Source organism: Spermophilus citellus (assembly GCF_964194105.1).
Source record: "Spermophilus citellus genome assembly, chromosome: 4".
Taxonomy (NCBI): domain Eukaryota; kingdom Metazoa; phylum Chordata; class Mammalia; order Rodentia; family Sciuridae; genus Spermophilus; species Spermophilus citellus.
The window spans coordinates 159786587-159794258 of NC_138185.1; positions in this window are offsets into that span (position 1 = coordinate 159786587).

Sequence of the window (7672 nt, forward strand, 5' to 3'; positions counted from 1 at the left end):
AAGATGATGAATAACTGTGAATAATAGCAAACATTAAGTTTTGTTAAACTCTAATAAGACTTTTCTGTATTTATCTGAGTGGTATGCATCTTTTTTCATTAAGCCATACTTTACAAACAGTAAAAAAAAAAAAATCCACCTATTTGTAGCATATAACAAATTTTGACAAGTCTTTAAACTTAAATCTTATTATGACCTCTATACCATCTGTGTATTTACACATAATCTGCAGGGCCATCATGGTGGCTGAGTGTAGCCATCAAAGTTTGAGAGGTCTACAAAGAGATGCGTAAAATTAAAAAAAAAAGTCTTCCCTTTATATGCCTTTCCTCCCATACTTTAAAATACTGTGGTTGGAAAAAAGAGGACAGGAACCACTTCACTCATAGTATGAGACTGCATATTTGTGAGAAAGGGGAAGTGTTCGGAAATGAGAACTGACTGGCTAAGAAAAATTTTTATATAATTTCTCTGGAATCTTTGGTCTTCATTTAAAGACCTTTCCCCTTCCTTATGCAAATGTTTCATTTTCTCATTCAAAAAGTTAACAGATGAATATTTGCTGAAGAACCATTACAGTTTATTTAGATTTCCTTCCCTACAAAGCAGTTTCTACAAATCTCAGTCCCTCCCATCTCCCATTCCTTTGTTTTGTTTTTAACCTACACATTTAGAACAAAGTATCATATGTCTTCAGAAAAACAGGCTAAATTCATAAGGTCTCATTCTTCAAAGACTCACTAGGTACACACAAATCTGATGTGGGACTTCCTGAAACTCAGTAAAAACACAACTATAGCTGGTGAGGGACACCTTCTCTAGCTGCCTCCTTCCATAAGCCTCTCCCTGGCTCTGAGAAGGGAAGGGACTAGTGCAGTGTACAAGGAATCCCTCCCAGTGCACTGCTACTCACTCCTTCAGACTTCTGACAGTAAAGGACAACGGTAAAGGGTTACTTTATTTCTGTTATTTTAATATGATATCACCAAGTTGTTTCAATGGAAAAAGTATAACATTGTATAAACACTGGAAGAAAATTTATCTGAGGGAAATGGGTTCATTTTCCAAGTTGGCTCATCAACTGTGAAATAAAACTGAGGAAAGCAATTGGTGGCTAGGTATTAAGTTCTAGGAGAAAACTAACAATAACCTTGTAGTAGAAATGGGAACAAATTTAAAAGACAGACATTCACTAATTTTTGGAAGGCAAGAAGAGCTGAGGGTAAGAGGATTCCATTAAAGAGAAAGGAATTCTCAGCTTACTCAGACTAGAACTAGATGGAAGGAAATGAGGAAGAATAAAAAAAAATACCACTGTAGTGAGCAGCTGAACCATAGTTGTAAAAGAAATTAAATGGTCTACCTCAGATTGTGGATGTGAAAAAAAAAAAAAAAAAGCAAGGAATCATTTTCTCAAATGTCTCCATTTTCTCAAATCCCTTCACCAGACAAAACATCAATTGAATTTGACACCTGATCAGAAGAGCCAACATGACTGGACCAAAATTCCATGACCTTTGGTTAATGACTTGTAAAAATCCTCAGAAATGCTCAATATTAAAATAAAAGTGGGATGCTTTAAAAAGTTATCTACTGATATGATATTTACATGTAAAGTGGAGGCATCCTAATCAAAGAGGGATGTTAAGATATTGTAATACCTAACTTGAAATTTTAGGAAAATCCTGACTATAAAGTAAAAGGCAAATCCAGAAGTAGCTAACAATTAAGAGTAACACCAAACTTGGTGCATTTTTAAAAAGTACACTGGTGCCACCTTTTGGCCAACTGAAAATGTACAAAAAAATTTTTTTTAAATATTTATTTTTTAGTTATAGGTTGTCACAATATTTTATTTTTATGTGGTGCGGGGGATGGAACCCAGTGCTTCACGCATGGTAGGCGAGCACTCTACCCCTGAGCCACAACCCCAGCCCCCAAGATTTACAAAATTATAACCTACAATCCCATTTTAATTTCACCAAGAGAATTTAGAGACACAATTATTTCATTCAAATAGTATATGAATAGATTTAAAACTGTCCCAATTAATACACCTCTGATTTTTAAATAATCACATTCTTAATTTTTTATAATCTGGGGGATAGGATAATACAAATACAATTCACTTCACAACAAACATATCACATACTCCATTAAAATAATAATTAACTTCAAAAATAATTGGGATATAAATCTTAAAATAAGTTTCTTTGCATCCTTTAATTCCTGACAACTACCACAAAACTTACATTAGGCTTTTACACTAGGGTTGGTCAACCTCAGCTCCACGGACACTGAGCTGGGTTGTTCTTCATTGTGGGAGACTATCTTCTGCACTGTAAGATTTTTAGCAGCATCCGTGATTGACACCCATTAAATGCCAGTAGCAACCTTCCCTTATCTCCTATTCAGTAGATGACCAAAACCATCTCCATACTGCCAGATGTTACCATGGAGAGGGGGATATCTCTGTGTGCTGGTTAATGTCTGAACTTGACTGGATCATGAAGTATTCATATATGTAGTCAAACAGTATTCTGGGTGTTTGTAAGCATTTTTTTTTAAATTTAGGATACTGATCTCCTGTCTTTGGATGAATATTGAAATACTGGCGTGGGTCTCAAACCTGCCCAATTTTGAACTGGAACTTCTGCCATTAGCTCTACTGGTTTCAAGGCCTTTGGACCACACTAGAACTACACCATTGGCTCCCCTGTTTCTCAGTTTGCAAAATACAGATGTTGGGACTTCTCAATTCCATAAATGCATGAGCCAATTTCTTGTAACACATCTATATATCTATCTCATCTTTCTATCTCCTGTTGGTTCCTTTTCACTGGAGAATCCCATCCTGACTGACATATGGTTGAGAACCACTGATGTAGATTATGTTACTGGGGGCAAGGAGATATAATGTAAATAGGGAAGATAGGGGCAAAGAAACTTCTGGGAAATGACTAGACATTTATTACCTTTCTTTCCAGAAATGGCAGTTGGAAGGCACTTATTTGATTAGGATACCCTTTTTCTTTTACCACAGATTATGGTTGGGAAGAACAGGGTCCACTGATACTTTTTTGCATCACACCTCCAAAATGTTACCCAGCACAAAGACTACTTACCTCAATACTAGGAAGACAATATTTGGCAGGACTGCTGTAAAATAAGAACACAATCTATAAGCTGAGCTAATAAAAGGTTTTGTTTATAAATTACATTAATTTGTCTTGATAAAGTACATAGAATCTATTGTTTCTATTCCAACTGGAGAATACAAAACTTTCTAAAAGAATTTTTCTGAAGCAAATTCATAGTACATTAGTTGAAAGAGTTAATCATACAATGTATTATTGATTTTAGTCTCCTGCATTTGCTATAAATTACCTATAATTTTAAGATTTCTTCAGTATGCCCTTTATTATTATGAAAACATTTACAGTTCAACTTTCTTTTAAAATATTTTATTTATATTTTGATTTGACTAAATGAGTTTTTTGGCACAAAATATAGTTGATGACACTTAATGTCAATTGCACTGGAGCAATATCTACTAGGTAATCAAGTGTGGTACAGACACATGTTGAAGCACAAAACATTTTTCCAGGTCTTGATGATAATCACAGTTTCGGATCTAAGACATCCAGGCATGGGACAGTAAAACCTTACCAGTTTTCAAAAAAAAAAAAGTAGGTATAGCAGAGCATATTTACACATTTCACTCTTAAGAATTTAAAAATTAATTGTAATACAATGCCAAAGACCTACATTCAGTTTAAAACATACAAAGACACAAGTTACATTATAAAAACTCTGACATGGCCTATTTTTACCTCAATTACTACAAAAAAATAGATATTGATCATCAAGAATCTGAGTTACAACATCAAACATTTGCCTGTACAAATAAATTTTAATAGAGTTATACACTCTCCAGATTATCTTTTTCCATAATATATATTTCCTTTAGTTTTTAGTGAAAATTATTTTAATACTGTTTTAAAGTAATATTAATGAAGTACTATGTGATATCCTTACTCCATTTTCTATTCCTATTTACTATTAAAATCATCTTCATCAAAAAAATGAATGGTTATTTCTTCATTGTCTTTGTTCCTTTTCCTATGTGAAAACAACACATTTGGAGAAACTTCCAATAAAGCTGAAATTGGCCAAGATTTTATTCCCAATAATGCCAAAAGCCTATCTTCTTTGCTGAAGGCTAAAGAAAAATTGTTATAATTACAGTAGAATAAGAATTCAAGCAATTTTGTTATTTGTAAAAAATGAGTTTTGTCAATTAATTATTGAATATTAAATAGTACACGACTGCTTTTAACATGTTCTAGAATTTATAAGCTGAAATATTGGTTAATATTTTTAGTCACAGAATAAATGTAGTTTTCTCTTTATGGTTGGTTTTTAATCATTAATACTAACAGAATTTAACACAACTTTAATACAAATCCTCACAACACCCCTATGAGGTAGGTATTACTTGTACTTATTTTACAGGTAGGAAATCAGAAAGCCAGAGCAAGAAGGAACAATCTCAAAAATTACAGATCAAGAATTTTGGTTTTCTTATAAGGCAGACTACTTATTAGACATTAAGTTTTGATAATACACTCATAAGGACAAATACTGAAATTGTCTATTTTTTTTCCAAGAAAAAAAAAACTATATGTAGAATTTGAAAAGAAGAGAAAATTTAAAGCTGACCCATGGGGAAAATGCCTAGTTAGTTTTCCAGTTTTAAGAATGATAATCATTAAGCAAACCTACATTATTAGAATACTTTCTAAAAACATAGTTCTATTTTGCAGATGATATAGTCACAACAAAAAGCTTTACATACAAGAACTTTAAAAATTTTAGTGAGGAATCATGTCTTAAAGAAAACAAAAAACCAGCCAGGCACGGTGGTGCACGCCTGTAATCACAGCTGCTCAGGAGGCTGAGATAGGAGGATCCCAAGTTTAAAGCCAGCCTCAGCAATGGTGAGATGCTAAACAATTCAGTGAGACCCTGTCTCTAATAAAATACCAAATTGGGCTGGGGATGTGGCTCAGTGGTCAAGTACCCCTGAGTTCAATCCCCTGTACGCCCCCCCCCAAAAAAAAAAACCTCTCAGGGCCCAGTGTTAGGCTTATGACAGTTATTTTAAAAATGCCTGATGAATGAAAAAAGAAAAAAAGTTACTAGCTCTCTGGAATTCAGCTTTTGGGATTTTTTTTTCCAATAAAATGAAGTCAACAACACTTTCCACACTGTAAGAATATTAAAGGACCAAGGGAAAAAAAAAAAAAAAAGAGGAAAAAAAAAAAAGGACCAAGGAAAGAGCATCTGCTTGCTTGCCTTTTTTTTTTTTTTTTTTTTTGGAGATGGGATCTTGCTATATCACACAGACAGGCTTTAAACTTGTAATGCCCCTGCTGCAGCCTTCTGAGTAATTGGGGTTAATAGGGTTACAGTGTGTACCACAACACCCCAATGCTTTGAATTCTTAATATTAAAAAGAAAGTATAAGAACAGAAATCCAGTTGACCACTATCATCTTAACACTCACATAGATTTATTTGTACTTTAATTTTAAAGTATTGTCTAGCATAGCTAATCAGCTATAAGAAAACTTAATGAGAATAAAAAATTTACTTTAAGAAGAGCACAGAATATATCACAAATAGCCCAAAATACATAGAAGATCACAAAATATATCACAAATAGCCCAAAATACATAAAATCAGTGTTAATATTTGTGTTCTTCTTGTGAGTTGAAATCTTGAAGGGCAGTATAAGTTTGAGTAATTGTTTATGTGAATTAGTAGAAAAAATTTTAAGATTAGATGAAGTTCTGAATCCAAAGAGCAACACATTTGTTTTTAACAATTCCCAATACAATTGATCATATTAACAAAGAAATCTGCTCTCAGCACAGATCATTCTTGACACCAAGAGGTTTTTCTCACCTTCAGCAGAAATTCAACTGCCTTATACAATGCCTAGAAGTATTCTTCATTCAGACCTCAAGAAAAAGTTAACACTTTGTAATTTTACCTAAACTGTTTACCTAGAGAAAATCTTCATGTTCTAATTAGGTGGATTATTCTGAGCTCACTCCTGATTGAATATCAAGATTGTTGAGTACGTCACCAAATGTCCTAAGAAGTGTGCAGTTAGGAAGGAGCTCAAACCGATGTGATACTGCAATCTGTATACGGGGTAAAAATGGGAGTTCATAACCCACTTGAATCTAATGTATGAAATATGATATGTCAAGAGCTTTGTAATGTTTTGAACAACCAATAAAAAAAGACAAAAGTCATTAAAAAAAAGATTTTTTGAATGTGGTTAAATTCCAAGTCTTACAAATCAATTTTATGAGATATATTCAAATGTCTGTAAGGCTGAAGCACGGTGGCATATGTCTGTAGTCCTGGCTAGCTACTCAGGATGTTAAAATGGGAGGACCACTTGAGCCCAGGAAGTCAAAGCTAGCCTGGGAAACCAGAGCAAAATCTCATCTCAAAAGGAAAAAATAAAATAAAATAAAAATAAGAGTAGGAACTCTTAAATGTTCTTCAAATGTCTGTGAGGCTTAGAATTTAACAGGGCAATACACAAAAATGATGACTGTTTGGAGTCTCTTCTGTTTTTTTTTTTTTTTTTTTTTTTTTTTGTAGTGGTAGATGGACAGCATGCCTTTATTTTATTTGTTTATTTTTATGTGGTGCTAAGGCTCGAATCCAGTGCCTCACACATGCAAGGCAAGCACTCTGCCACTGAGCCACAACCCCAGTTCTCCTTTATTATTCTTCACTATTAGTACTTGAAATTTAAATTCTTCAGAAACAATTTAAATACATCTTTTATGGTGAAATTTGACCAGATGTTTCTCAGGTATAGAGAGCAGCAGTATCTATCACTTATTCTACAAACTTTAATTTTTCTGGGATTTTAGCTTTATATCACCATTATAAAAGGAAACTAAGTTATTCACACAGGGAAAACTACCATCACAGATTTTCAATGTGGTTCTAGATTACTGAATTTATCTACTTTGCTTGTTTTAGGAACAGAAAAAGTGACCATTATGCCTCTAAAAAATGTCAAGTGATTTTTAGAAACTAACATTAACCCATGTAGCCTAGAAAATCCTGACAGAAGAGAGTAGAAAGATGATTTGTATTTTATCACTTTTGTCTTTAAACTCATGTAAATCTATGTTCAGAAATATCTCAAATTGTTCTTAATGCTTGGGATGAAGGTTACAACCCCAGGTTAAGCATATAAAAACAGAGATTAAGGTAGATCTGCTTATGTATTTCTCTTTAAGATTATTTTTTAATCTGACTCCTCTTTTATTTTTTATTTTTATTTTTAGTTCTAGTTGAACACAATACCTCTATTTTATTTACTTCTATGTGGTGCTGAGGATCGAAGCCAGGGCCTCGCATGTGCTAGGAGAGTGGTACCGCTAAGCCACAACCCCAGCCCTCTCAACTACTCTTTTAAATGAAATATATTTTTTAAAAGAGCTATACTCAATGTTTAGTAAATAAAAGATGTTGCAAACCTAGTAAAATTTGGCTGGGTATGGTGACACACACCTGTAGTAATCCCAGCTACGTATGAAACTGAAGCAGGATCACAAGTTCAAGGCCAGCCTTGG